General features: G+C 43.1%; 1 protein-coding gene across 1 annotated transcript in view; it reads left to right on the top strand.

Moving 5' to 3' along the window:
• Positions 1-15,227, top strand: part of LOC110498022 (tetraspanin-9) — a 313,946-nt gene that overhangs the window by 83,470 nt on the left and 215,249 nt on the right. Inside the window, exon 3 of the mRNA XM_021574569.2 lies at positions 791-883. The gene's annotated coding sequence lies outside the window, so the exon portion shown is untranslated. The remainder of the gene's footprint in view (positions 1-790; positions 884-15,227) is intronic.

The following is a 15,227-nucleotide window of genomic DNA, read 5'->3' as shown; positions in this document are numbered from 1 at the left end:
TGGCAGCATCTAATGGGGATCCCTAACAAATACAAATGCCCCGACGGCTATATTGGAATTGTTTGTTGGCACCGCCAAGGCTGTTTCCCTTCTGCCGCTATTGTAGAACAGCCCTCCAAATGATAAAAGGAAACTGGAGATGCCATTGCTCATCATTACATGGAAATGTAAGGTATTGCCTGGGATATCATCTTATAGGGAGAGGCAACCTGGGCCATGTTGATTTGATTTGATTTGATTTATATGATTGGGGCTGTAGATCAGCCTGTAGACTAGACGCCTGCTGCACACACCTGTTCATGGATTGCTATCATTCATTCTGCAGAGCAAGTGCTGGCTATTGATAGTCTTTGTATTTTACCATGCTTGCCAAGTGAGAGTGAGAGAGACTGACTGACTCACTGACACAGAATCAGACCCAGTAGCTACAGTGTGTATACATCTTGTCATCCACTCCCAGCATAATGTCCTTTCTTATTTCCCCCTCTCAGTATTCTGCCGCAGTGCTCAAGGTCACTGGAGTTTTGTTGGAGCTGAGTGATGAACTGACCACTGGTGAAAAACAGCTTACTACTTGCTCTAGTCTCTCAAACTGTGGTGTTGATGCTCTTTAAATTTTAACTGTCCCTCCTGGCCTGTGGAATAGATCTATCCATGTGGCCATTTTATACTCTGGGTTTTATTGTGTTTTACAGGCCTGGCCCTCTATACATATGACGTTTATTATTCATGGACTGTGGTGAGAAAGAGAGAGAGCATAGAGTGCTGACTGAGTTTGTGTTTTTGGCAGGCTTCAGGGCTTTCCTACTCTGAGACTCTGAGACTGACCTGTGACTGCGGAACAGACACTGTCTCCCTCTACATCTTCACCCCCAGAGCAAAGGTAAGAACTCCACACACACACACACACACACACACACAGGGTTCCCATCTGTTTCAGGACCTGTTTAACACATTATCAAAGGGAACAAGACACTGTAATTACACCTACCAGAGATATAATACCAGTGCCCTAGCCGCGTCTCAGTCACCATCGATGTGTTTGCGCAATGAACTTCGATTCAGTTGCACTGTAATCAGCATTAGCTCCTCTAGCTCAACCCCCTCTGCTCTGATGTCACAGTACACTGTTGCACCTTTGACAGCCCTACTGTTTTCTCTGCAGTGAGTATGGTTACATGCACACAATAATGTGATTATTGTGCATAATCAGATTAATACAATAGTTAGATTAAAACGTTTACATGCTTTGCAAGAAGAATGATTCCCCTAATAATCCTGTTTACGTGGACACATCTGAAATCAGGCAACCTGATGACACTGGTAAATGCAGAACATTCCCAATCAAAATAAACGTTCTACCATGTCATTTTTGGGAAGCATATTTGATCCTGATTTAAGACTTATAATGTTTGTATATACTACTTCTAAGACACATACATTTAGTTGTTCCAAAGAGAACAGTCTATGACTGGGGTGGCTGGAGACTTTGACAGTTTTTAGGGCCTTCCTCTGACACCGCCTGGTGTAGAGGTCCTGGATGGCAGGCAGCTTAGCCGTAGTGATGTTCTGGGCCGTACGCACTAGCCTCTGTATTGCCTTGCGGTCGGAGGCCGAGCAGTTGCCGTACCAGGCAGTGATGCAACCAGTCAGAAAACCAGTTTTAATCAGCGCATGCTTTCTTTGATTTTGACCTCATGCCGTTTAAGATAAGCAAAGTAAGGTGTTTACAGGACTATTGCATAATCTGCCTACAACCATAAGCAAATTATTACTGTCCATGTAAACATTCTCAGTGTGTCTTTAAGAAATAGCATGGTATAATCTTTTTCATTTTACAGCAAACACTCCCTAGTCAGTTGTGCTCTTATTCCCCGGGCCTTCCAAGGTGTAAGGTCTTCTCTGATAGCCACTCAGACCCCTTCCCGGTGGCTCCCCACTTCAAAGTCAAGCGTTGCTAAAAAAGGAGGACTAAAATTTGCCGCTAGCCAGTGCTCAGAAAGACCGGCTAACTTGTGTTTAGCTACCGATGTAGGATCTTAATTTGAGCCAGTTTGCTACAACAGGAGAATAATCCTGCAGCAACAGGAAATGTGAATTATTATGTGAATTATAATTAATATACATTTTTGTAGGGGTTATTATACATTTTTGTAGGGGTTGGTACATTTTTCGTTAGGGCAAATCAAGTCTGAAATTTTAAAAGTGGAAAATACAAACTTTACTAGCCTTGTCACGCCCTGACCATAGTTTGCTTTGTATGTTTATATGTTTTGTTTGGTCAGGGTGTGATCTGAGTGGGCATTCTATGTTGTGTGTCTAGTTTGTCTGTTTCTGTGTTTGGCCTGATATGGTTCTCAATCAGAGGCAGGTGTTAGTCGTTGTCTCTGATTGGGAACCATATTTAGGTAGCCTGGGTTTCACTGTTGGTTTGTGGGTGTTTCGGTTTGGTTTATTTCACTTTATTGTTTTGTATTTCATAGTGTTCAGGCTTTTCTTATTAAAATCGTCATGGGCACTTACCGCGCTGCGTTTTGGTCCGATCCCTGCTACACGGAAATCTGCCATTACAAGCCTTTTTAAAACTCAAATACACTACAAGTTTGCATTTCCTGCTTTACAGAAACATTCTCAGCAACAAAAGAGTGATCAAATTAAGATCCTACATCTTTAGATCAAAGCGTACTGTAGCTGAACTGGCAGGCTCGGCGGCGGCAGGGCTACTGTGCCAGTCATGTGAGTGATGCGGTAAGAAGCCTCAGGCCCTGAGGTGTCAGATCCATAGAAGAGAAATCAACAGGATGGGGGGTTTGGGAATGAAGGGTCAAGGATATGGGCATCGCTCTCTCTCCCTCACTGTCCCTTTTAATGCATACAAACATCCCCCTCTGGGCTTTGTGGTTTGCAGGAGGTGTGTGTGTGTGTGTGTGTGTGGCAGAGAATGATAGTGTGTGTGTGAGTGACTGTGACTTTATGTATGTATGTAAGTATGCATGCATGTACACTACCGTTCAAAAGTTTGGGGTCACTTAGATATATCCTTGTTTTTGAAAGAAAAGCAAAACATTTTGTTCATTAAAATAACCTCAAAGGTGTACAGAGGCCCATTATCAGCAACCATCACTCCTGTGTTCCAATGGCACGTTGTGTTAGCTAATCCAAGTTTATCATTTTAAAAGGCTAATTGATCATTACAACACCCTTTTGCAAATATGTTAGCACTTCTGAAAACTGTTGTCCTGATTTAAAGAAGCAATAAAACTTGTCTTCTTTAGACGAGTTGAGTATCAGGAGTATTCCATGCGAGAAATTGCCAAGAAACTGAAGATCCCGTACAACGCTGTGTACTACTCCCTTCACAGAACAGCGCAAACTGGCTCTAACAAGAATAGAAAGAGGAGTGGAAGGCCCCGGTGCACAACTGAGCAAGAGGACAAGTACATTTGAGTGTCTAGTTTGAGAAACACACGCCTCAAAGTCCTCAACTGGCAACTTCATTAAATAGTACCCACATAACACCAGTCTCAACGTCAACGGTGATGAGGTGACTCCAGGATCCTGGCCTTCTAGGCAGAGTTCATCTGTCCAGTGTCTTCTGTGTGTTCCAGTGTGTTCTTTTGCCCATCTTTTATTTTTATTGACCAGTCTGAGATATGGCTTTTTTTTGCAACTTTGTCTCGGCCAGCATCCTACTTTTCTTTCAAAAACAAGGACATTTCTAAGTGACCCCAAACTTTTGAACTGTAGTGTATGTATTTACAGGTACAGTTGAAGTCGTTAAGTTTACATACACCTTATCCAAATAATTTTAAACTCAGTTTTTCACAATTCTTGACCAAGAAACTGAAGATCCCATACAACAATTAATCCTAGTAAAAATTCCCTGTTTTAGATCAATTAGGATCATCACTTTATTTTAAGAATGTGAAATGTCAGAGTAATAGTAGAGAATGATTTATTTCAGCTTTTATTTCTTTCATCACATTCCAAGTGGGTCAGAAGTTTACATACACTCAATTAGTATTTGGTAGCATTGCTTTTAGCATTGTTTAACGTTTTGAGTAGCCTTCCACAAGCTTCCCACAATAAATTGGGTGCATTTTGGCCCATTACTCCTGACAGAGCTGGTGTACCTGAATCAGGTTTGTAGGCCTCCTTGCTCGCACAAGCTTTTTCAGTTCTGCCCACAAATTTTCTATAGGATTGAGATCAGAGCTTTGTGATGGCCACTCCAATACCTTGACTTTTGTTGTCCTTAAGCCATTTTGCCACAACTTTGGAAGTATGCTTGGGGTCATTGTCCATTTGGAAGACCCATTTGCGACCAAGCTTGAACTTCGTGCCTGATATCTTGAGATGTTGCTTCAATATATCCCCATAATTTTCCTGCCTCATGACCCCATCTATTTTGTCCCCAGTCCCTCCTGCAGCAAAGCACCCCCACAAATTGATGCTGCCACCCCCGTGCTTCACTGTTGGGATGGTGTTCTTCGGCTTGCAAGCCTCCCCCATTTCCTCCAAACATAACAATGGTCATTATGGCCAAACAGTTCTACTTTTATTTCATCATGCCAGAGGACATTTCCCCAAAAACGATCTTTGTCCCCATGTGCAGTTGCAAACCGTAATCTGGCTTTTTTTATGGCAGTTTTGGAGCAATGGCTTCTTCCTTGCTGTGCGGCCTTTGAGGTTATGTCGATATAGGACTTGTTTGAATGTGGATATGGATACTTTTGTACCTGTTTCCTCCAGCATCTTCACAACGTCCTTTGCTGTTGTTCTGCGATTGATTTGCCCTTTTCGCACCAAAGTACGTTCATGCTCTTCCTGAGCGGTATGACGCCTGCGTGGTCCCATGGCATTTATACTTGCGTACTATTGTTTGTACAGATTAACGTGGTACCTTCAGGCATTTGGAAATGGCTCCCAAGGATGAACCAGACTTGTGGAGGTCTACAATTCTTTTTCTGAGGTCTTGGTTGATTTCTTTAGATTTTTCCATGATGTCAAGCAAAGAAGCACTGAATTTGAAGGTAGGCCTTGAAATACATCCACAGGTACACCTCCAATTGACTCAAATTATGTCAATTATTTTCCAAGCTGTTTAAAGGCACAGTTAACTTAGTGTATGTTCTTAGTGTAACTTCTGACCCACTGGAATTGGAGTACAGTGAACAATTTTTGGAAAAATTACTTGTGTCATGCACAAAGTAGATGTCCTAACTGACTTGCCAAAACTATAGTTTGTTAACAAGTAATTTGTGGAGTGGTTGAAAAACTAGTTTTAATAACTCCAACCTAAGTGTATGTGAACTTACGACTTCAACTGTATGTGCACATACACATAATGTGAGCTCATATGTGTGTGAAGAGAGTCCCCTCACTCAATTAGACAACCTTCAGCTGGCAGAAAATTTAGGGATATTGACAGATGAGGTCATTGAAACATCATCAGCCCCCCTCCACAGCCTCCCAGGCCTCGACCACAGGCATGTGGGCCAGCGTGAAGTGGACTGCTGGGAGGTCAGGAGTAACTGAGACCGGTGGAGGATATAGGACGACAGGACAGGGATGGCATGGCCTGCTCAGAGAGGATGTCCAAACCCTCACCCCCCTCAACTCAAATAAATCAAATCATAATATCAATTATTATTTGTCACATGTGCCGAAAAGAACAAGTATAGACTTTTCTGAGCCAGACTATTCCATTCTCCCTCCCTGCATCTTAGTCTACCTGATGCTACTCCTCCAATTGAACTATTTACAATTATTTTTTCCCAGGCTGAAGCAGCAGCAGCACGCGCCGATGGCCACCAGAGATATGGCACGCCTCAGTTTATTGGCTATTGATTGACTGTGCTTTGGCAAAGGGAGACAATGAGTTACCGGCCGCTCGCTGTGGCAGTACTGCTTCTCGAGACAAAGTAGTCTGGCCTGGTTTACTTTATTTATATCTCTGGTTTTATACTGAACAAAAATATAAACGCAACATGTAAAGTGTTGGTCCCATATTTCATGAGCTAAAATAAAAGATCCCAGAAATGTTCAATAAGCTCCAAAAACATATTTCTCTCAAATGTTGTGTACAAATTTGTTTACATCCTTGTCAGTGAGCATTTTTCCTTTACCAAGATAATCCATCCACCTGACAGGTGTGGCATATCAAGAAGCTGATTAAACAGCATGATCATTACACAGGTGCACCTTGTGCTGAGGACAATAAGAGCACCCTCTTAATTGTGCTGTTTTGTCATACAACACAATACCACAGATGTCTCATGTTTTGAGGGAGCGTGGAATTGGCATGCGGACTGCAGGAATGTCCACCATATCTGGCTGTTGTCAGATAATTGAATGATAATTTCTCTACCATAAGCCGCCTCCAACATCGTTTTAGAGAATTTGAAAGTACGGTACAGTTCAACATTTTGGACACACCTACTCATTCAAGGGATTTTCTTCATTTTTACTATTTTCTACACTGTAGAATAATAGTGAAGACATCAACACTATAAAATAACACATATGGAATGATGTAGTAACCAGAAAAGTGTTAAACAAATCAAAATATATTTTTTGTAGCAACACTTTGCCTTGATGACAGCTTTGCACACTCTTAGCATTCTTTCAACCACCTTCACCTAGAATACTTTTCCAACAGTGTTGAAGGAGTTCCCACATATGCTGAGCACTTGTTGGCTGCTTTTCCTTCACTCTGCGGTCCAACTCCTCCCAAACCATCTCAATTGGGTTGAGGTCAAGTGACTGTGGAGGTCAGGTCATCTGATGCAGCACTCCATCACTCTCCTTTTTGGTTAAATAGCACTTACACAGCATGGAGGTGTGTTGGGTCAGTGTCCCGTTGAAAGAGAAATTATAGTCCCACTAAGCCAAACCAGATGGGATGGTGTATCTCTGCAGAATACTGTGGTAGCCATGCTGGTTAAGTGTGCCTTGAATTCTAAATAAATCACAGACCGTGTTACCAGCAATGCACCCCCACAAATAACATTTGATTTGATCATACCTCCTCCTCCATGCTTCACGGTGGGAACCACACATGCGGAGATCATCCGTTCACCTACTCTGTGTCTCACAAAGACACGGCGGTTGGGACCAAAAATCTCAAATTTCGAGTCATCAGACCAAAGGACAGATTTCCACTGGCCTCATGTCCATTACTCGTATTTCTTGGCTCATGCAAGTCTCTTCTTCTTATTGGTGTCCTTTAGTTGTGTTTTTTTTACAGCAATTCGACCATGAAGGCCTGATTCACACAGTCGCCTCTGAACAGTTGATGTTGAAATGTGTCTGTTGCTTGAACTCTGTGAAGCATTTACTTGGGCTACAATTTCTGAGGCTGGTAACTCTAATAAACATATCATCTGCAGCAGAAGTAACTCTGGGTCTTCCTTTCCTGTGGCGATCTTCATGAGAGCCTGTTTCATCATAGCACTTGATGGTTTTTGCGACTGCACTTGAAGAAACATTCAAAGTTCTTGAAATTTTCAGCCGAATTGACTGACTTTCACGTCTTAAAGTAATGATGGACTGTTGTTTCTCTTTGCTTATTTGAGCTGCTTGGTCTTTTACCAAATAGGGCTAACTTCTGTATACCACCCCTACCTTGTCACAACACAACTGATTGGCTCAAACATAATAAGACGGAAAGAAATATCACAAATTAACTTTTAACAAGGCACACCTGTTAATTGAAATGCATCCCAGGTGTCTACCTCATGAAGCTGGTTGAGAGAATGCCAAGGGTGTACAAAGCTTTCATCAAGGCAAAGGGTTTCTACTTTAAAGACTCTCAAATATAAAATATATTTTGATTTGTTTAACACTTTTTTGGATACTACATGATTCCATGTGTTTTTCATAGTTTTGATGTCTTCACTATTATTCTACATTGTGTAAAATAGTAAAAATAAGTAAAACCCTTTAATGAGTAGCTGTGTCCAAACTTTTGACTGGTACTGTACCTCCAACCGCCCTCACAGACCATGTGTATGGCATCATATGGGCGAGCGTTTGCTAATGTCAACATTTTGAACAGAGTGCCCCAAGGTGGAGTTATGGTTATGGGCAGGCATAAGCTAAAGGCAACGAACCCAATTGCATTTTATCAATGAAAATTTGAATGCACAGAGATATCATGACGAGATCCTGACGCCTATTATTGTGCCATTCATCCGCTGCTACCACCTCATGTTTCAGCATGATAATGCACAGCCCTTTGCTAGTCTGTGGTGAGTAATCGCAGTCGCAAGGATCTGTACACAATTCCTGGACGCTGAAAATGTCCCAGCTCTTCCATGGGCTGTATACTCACCAGACATGTCACCCATTGAGCATGTTTGGGATACTCTGGATCAACTTGCATGACAGGGTGTTCAAGTTCCTGCCAATATCCAGCAACTTCGCACAGCCATTGAAGAGGAGTGGGACAACATTTCACTGGCCACAATCAACAGCCTGATCCACACCCCTACCGTTTTTTAAAAGGTATCTGTCACCAACAGATGCATATCCGTATTCCCAGTCATGTGAAATCCTTACATTAGTGCCTAATTTATTTATTTCAATTGACTGATGTCCTTATTATCAGGTATGAAGGTAAGACCCAGATGTAGACCATGTCGAATAATAGTTTAATATTCCAACAGGGGTGGGCAATAGGCAGGTCAAAGCAGGCAAGGGTCAGTAAACCAGAGGCGGGGCAACGGTACCGGGTAAGGCAGAGGTCGGTAGTCCAGAGGGGGGGGGGGGGGGGGCAAAGGTACAATACAGGTCAGCCGGCAGGCAGGCTCAGGGGCAGGCAGAGTGGTCAGGCAGGTGGGCTCGGAGTCAGGACAGGCAAGGGTCAAAACAAGGAGGGCGAGAAAAAGCGAAACTGGAAAAAGCAGAAGCTGAGACACAAAACGCTGGTTGACTTGAACAAACAAGACGAACTGGCAGCAGACAGAGAACACAGGTATAAATACACAGGGGATAATGGGGAAGATGGGCTACACCTGGAGAGGGGTGGAGACAATCACAAAGGCAGGTGAAACAGATCTGGGTGTGACAGTACCCCGTCCCCCGTCCCCCTCTCGTATCTGCACCAGGTGGTAGGCGTTACGTAGATCAACTTGGAGAACACAGTGGCGCCCTGGAGTGGCTCGAAGCCGAGGAAATGAGTGGTAGCCGATAATGGTTCTTAACAGTGATGTCATTGAGTCCCTGGTAGTCAATACACCAGGCTCAGAGTCTTGTCCTTCTTCTCCACATAGAAGAATCCTCCTGCACCAGCGGGAGAGGAAGAGGGATGAATAAATCCAGTAGCTAGGGAGTCCCCAATGTAGTCCTCCATAGCCTTGGTTTCAGGTCCTGACAGTGTGTACAGACACGCCCGGGGCGGCGTGGTGCTAGGGAGAAGGTCAATCTCGCCATCATAGGGGCGGTGCGGTGAAAGGGATGTTGCCCGGGACTTGCTGAACACCTCCCAGAGATCCTGGTACTCCGCGGGAATGGCGGAAAGATCCGGAACCACCTCAGAGGACCCAGGAAGACATCCCTGGGCAGGTTGCGCCGACTTCAGACAATGCGCAAAGCAGAACCGACTCCAGCCCATGATGGCACCCATAGACCAGTTAATGAGTGGGTTGTGTTGTTGGAGCTAGCAGAATCCAAAAACCACAGGGATCTGGTGGAACTTGATGAGCAGGAACTGAATGGTCTCGCTGTGATTCCCTGACACCCGTAGGTTGATGGGAGTGGGGTTATGGGTTACCCAACCTAAAGAGCGTCCATACAATGCTCTAAAATCCACGGGAATGGAGAGGAGCTGAGTGGGGATGTTCAGCTCGGAAGCCAGTGTGGCATCCAAAAAGCTCTCATTGTTCCCAGAGTGAATGAGGACCCGGAGAGATTTGGACTGGTCTCCCCACAGCAGAATGACATGAAAATAGGTGCGAGTAAAGGAAGTAGAAAAGTTCCCCATATAGAGAGTACTCGCTCATACCGGTGAGCCTGGTCTTTTACAGGGCACGAGGACACAAAATGACCAAAAGTCCCACAATACAGACAGCTCCCTGTGCTAATCCGGTGTTGCCATTCCGCTGGCAACAGCCAAGCCCTGCATATTTGCATGGGCTCGGGAAACCGTGCCCCGGCCCTCCTCTGTGATTCTCGAGGAAGGTAGGGAAATCTCGGGTGCTCTCGGCCACGGGACCGCTGAGAACTTCCGGGATGACTCAGAGGTGGAATCCCTGGACGTGTGAGTGAAATTAAATTTCCTCTCTATCCGTCGTTCCTGCAATCGCCCATCAGTGCGGATGGTCAAATCGATGAGGGAGTCAAAATCTGTGGGTAACTACCGAGCCGCAAGCTCGTCCTTAACCTCCTCTGAGACGCCATGGAGGAAAGTGTCGAACAGTGCTTCCGGGTTCCACGCACTCTCCGCTGCCAACGTACGGAAATCCACCACATAGTCGGCCACACGCTCTCCCCACGCTCTCCCACCCCTCCAGGCTCCCGCATATGGCCAGCTGCTGTTCCCAAATGATGGTAGCCAAGGTGAGAGCCCCACCAGATGTCAGCGTGATGTGGTAGGCTATTTTGGAGCAACCAAAGCAGGAGGAGGGCTGAAGCACGAAAATGAGTGCACACTGAGCTATAAATGCCCGATAGGTGCTCGACGCTCCATTAAAGCGTTACGCAGGAGGTAACCGGAGCTCCCAGGAAGGTGGAGTGGCTAGTGGGGCAGCGCTGCTAACCGGCTATTGGGTTACCATCGTGGCAGGCTGCGCTCCAGACGACCCGCGGAATTGCTCCAGCAGCATGTCCCACGCTCGGTCATGGCGCTCATCCAACGTTTGGATCCCCTCCATCAGCCCACGAAGCAATTCCTCGTGTCTACCAATGGAGGCTCCTTGGGAGGAGAGGGTGTTGCGCAGCTGGCCCGGGTCTGCTGGGTCAGTCATGTCCAGTTCATACTATCAGGTATGAAGGTAAGACCCAGGTGCAGACCACGTCGAATAAACAATAGTTGAACCTTTCTGATCTCCCCATCCCGGATCCGGGATCGTGAATACAGACTCAAGCTCATTACCATAACGCAACGTAACTATTCATGAAAATTGCAAATGAAATGAAATAAATATGCCATCTCTCAAGCTTAGCCTTTTGTAAACAACACTGTCATCTCAGATTTTCAAAATATGCTTCTCAACCATAGGAAAACAATAATTTGTGTAAAAGTAGCTAGCTAGCGTAGCGTTAGCATTCGCGTTAGCATCCAGCACGCAACATTTCAACAAAAACATAAAAGCCTTCAAATAAAATCATTTACCTTTGAAGAACTTCGGATGTTTTCAATGAGGAGACTCTCAGTTAGATAGCAAATGCTCAGTTTTTCCAAAAAGATTCTTTGTGTATTAGAAATAGCTCCGTTTTGTACATCACATTTGGCTACCAAAAAAAAACGAAAATTCAGTCCTCAAAACGCGAACTTTTTTCCAAATTAACTCCATAATATCGACTGAAAACATGGCAAACGTTGTTTAGAAGCAATCCTCAAAGTGTTTTTCACATATCTCTTCGATGATATATTGTTCGTGGAAGCATGGTTTCTCTTCTCAATCAAATGGAAAAATACTTGCATCTGGCTTTGCGCACCAGTTTCGACGCAGGACACCAGGCGGACACTTGGAAAATGTAGTCTCTTATGGTCAATCTTCCAATGATATGCCTACAAATACGTCACAATGCTGCCGACATCTTGGGGAAACGGCAGAAGGTCTAAGCTTATTCCTGTCGCATTCACAGCCATATAAGGAGACATTAGAAAACAGAGCTTCAGAAATTCTGCTCATTTCCTGTTTGACGTTTCATCTTGGTTTCGCCTGTAGAATGAGTTCTGGGGCACTTACAGACAAAATCTTTGCATTCTGAAACTTCAGAGTGTTTTCTTTCCAAAACTGTCAAGAATATGCATAGTCGAGCATCTTTTCGTGACAAAATATCGCGCTTAAAACGGGAACGTTTTTTATCCAAAAATGAAATAGCGCCCCTAGAGATGCAACAGGTTAATATTCCAACAGGGGCAGGCAATAGACAGGTCAAGGCAGGCAGGGGTCTGTAAACCAGAGGTGGGGCAACGGTACTGGGCGGCAGGCAGGCTTCTACTATGAAGGGGGAGCGAATAAGAGCTGTTTGAACCAGGTGACTGGCAGAATTCCATGAGCTAAGTCTCGCACGTGGCCGTGAGAGCGAGCTGCGTTCCCTTTCATATCTAAAGACAAAGGATTTGTCCTGTTGGAACAATATTTATGATAAAAACATCCTAAAGATTGATTATATACCTCTCTTTGGCTGGATTTTTTTTTTATGTGACTAGGCGCTGACCTAACATAATTGCATGGTATGCTTTCGTCGTAAAGCCTTTTTGAAATCGGACACAGTGGTGGGATTAACAACATGTTTATCTTTAAAATGGTGTATAATACTTGTATGTTTGAGGAATTTTAATTATGAGATTTCTGTTGTTTGAATTCCTCAAACTTTCATGAAATCACACATGCAAGATAGCAAATTAAAGTTACACTTGTTGTGAATCCAGTCAACATGTCAGATTTCAAAAAGGATTTTCGGCAATAGCAAATTATGCTATTATCTCAGGATAGCACCATAGTAAACAAAGAGAGAGAATCATATTTCAACTCTGCAGGCGCGACACAAAACGCAGAAATAAAAATATAATTCATGCCTTACCTTTGACGAGCTTCTTTTGTTGGCACTCCAATATGTCCCATAAACATCACAAATGGTCCTTTTGTTCGATTAATTCTGTCTATATATATCCAAAATTTATTTGGCGCGTTTGATCCAGAAAAACACGGGTTCCAACTAGCGCAACGTGACTACAAAATATCTCAAAAGTTACCTGTAAACTTTGCCAAAACATTTCAAACTACTTTTGTAATACAACTTTAGGTATTTTTTATGTAAATAATCGATAAAATTGAAGACGGGATGATCTGTGTTCAATACAGGAGGAAAACAAACTGTAGCTAGCTTTCTGGTCACGCGCCTCTATCTAACAGTACACTTCAAGTTACCCTCGTTCAAAATGTCCGTACTTCTTCATTACACAAAGGAAAAACCTCAACCAATTTGTAAAGACTGTTTCTATCTAATAATATGCATATCTTATATTTTGGGGATGAGTAGCAGGCAGTTGAATTTGGGCATGCATTTCATTCAGACGTCACCTGGATCTGTCACCAAGAAGTTAATCCACCTGGCGTGTCAGATTTCAAAAAAGCTTTACAGCGAAAGCAAACCAAGCGTTTATATGAGGAAAAAAGCCAGAAAAGCAATAAAATGAATCGCTTACCTTTGATGATTTTCGGATGTTTGCACTCACTAGACTCCCAGTTACACAATAAATGTTCCTTTTGTTCGATAAAGATTATTTGTATATCCAAAAACCTCCATTTGGTTGGCGCGTTTTGGTTAGTAATTCGCAGGTCACGACGGGCAGTCGAAAAATTCCAAATAGTATCCGGAAAGTTCGTAGAAACATGTCAAACGTTTTTTATAATCAATTCTCAGGTTGTTTTTACAATAAATAATCAATAATATTTCAACCGGACGGTAGTTTTTTCAATAGGAGAGAGAGAGAAAAGGTCTGCTCCAAGCTGTTGGCGTATGAAAAACTCTGGGGACACGCAGCTATGCACTGACGCGATGTGATTGTTCTCGCTCATTTTTCAGAATAAAAGGCTGAAACTATGTCTAAAGACTGTTCACATCATGTGGATGCCATAGGGAAAGGAATCTGGTTGATATCCCTTTAAATGGAGGGAAGGCATGCAATGGAACAGGGAGTTTTCAAAATAAGAGGCACTTCCTGGTTGAATTTTCCTCCGGTTTTCGCCTGCACTATCAATTCTGTTATACTCACAGACAATATTTTGACAGTTTTGGGTAACTCTATCCTAATCTGACAATTATATGCATATTCTAGCTTCTGGGCCTGAGAAATAGGCAGTTTCATTTGGGTATGTTTGTCATCCAAACATCAAAATACTGTCCCCTACACTCAACAGGTTAACGGGATTTCAGCCATAAGAAGTTAATGATGCATTACGAAATGGAGGGATGGCAACATGGAATCTTCCTTATTTATTTATATAGTGTCAAGACATGGATACAGGTTCTATTCTGTGGAGAGGTCACTAGCATAAGGCGAGCTATGTCAATGCGAAAGGACAAGCAATTCAATTTGGTCCTCTGATGACATCCATTTGAAATTAAATTGGTTCCTGCACATAGTTTTCATTTTCCAGGAGTCATTGGTTCATTAAGTATGCTTGGATGTGAATGCGTCTCGGTCTCACCGTAATGCGAGGAGGAACCACCCTTCCATGTGAAAGCTAATGAATGACTATAAATAAGTATGTTACAACTTCTGCATTTGCAACACACATCTCCAATAAAATAGTTGTATGATGATGTTAGAATGTTCAAATCTCTGGTTTTAAGCAGTCTAATGAACATGCTTGGTGTTTCAGAGGAGGCTGTTATCTTCTTTGAGCCTCTCTGATCTACTGGGAGATTGGTTTTCCCTCTAAACAGGCTGAATACTGCTTGGACTGCCTGACTGGTTGACTTTCATTGTGTGGGAAGAGTAGCTACATATATATCAGCAATGACTGTACAGTACGTTTATTTTCTGGAGGAAAACCTACACACTGTATGAGCGTCAGGCAGCTTTGTGCTATGAAATAGTTTATCAGTTAAATGAGAGAACTACTGTGAGATAAAAAATATTTTAGCTGTAAAGATTTATTAGCTCTCTTGCAGTATTGAGATGTGATGAATGCAGTAGGCTAGGGCAGTATACTGTGTGTCGGGGTATTTGGAAATCATCATCAATACCAACGTTTTTCAATACATTTTTATATTTGTAGCTACAATGCCTTGCGAAAGTATTCGGCCCCCTTGAACTTTGCGACCTTTTGCCACATTTCAGGCTTCAAACATAAAGATCTAAAACTGTATTTTTTTGTGAAGAATCAACAACAAGTGAGACACAATCATGAAGTGGAACAACATTTATTGGATATTTCAAATTTAAAACTTTTTTAACAAATCAAAAACTGAAAAATTGGGCGTGCAAAATTATTCAGCCCCTTTACTTTCAGTGCAGCAAACTCTCTCCAGAAGGTCAGTGAGGA

This window comes from Oncorhynchus mykiss, chromosome 2, assembly GCF_013265735.2.
Source record: "Oncorhynchus mykiss isolate Arlee chromosome 2, USDA_OmykA_1.1, whole genome shotgun sequence".
In the NCBI taxonomy this organism is placed as follows: domain Eukaryota; kingdom Metazoa; phylum Chordata; class Actinopteri; order Salmoniformes; family Salmonidae; genus Oncorhynchus; species Oncorhynchus mykiss.
This window is presented reverse-complemented; position numbering and strand designations above follow the sequence as displayed.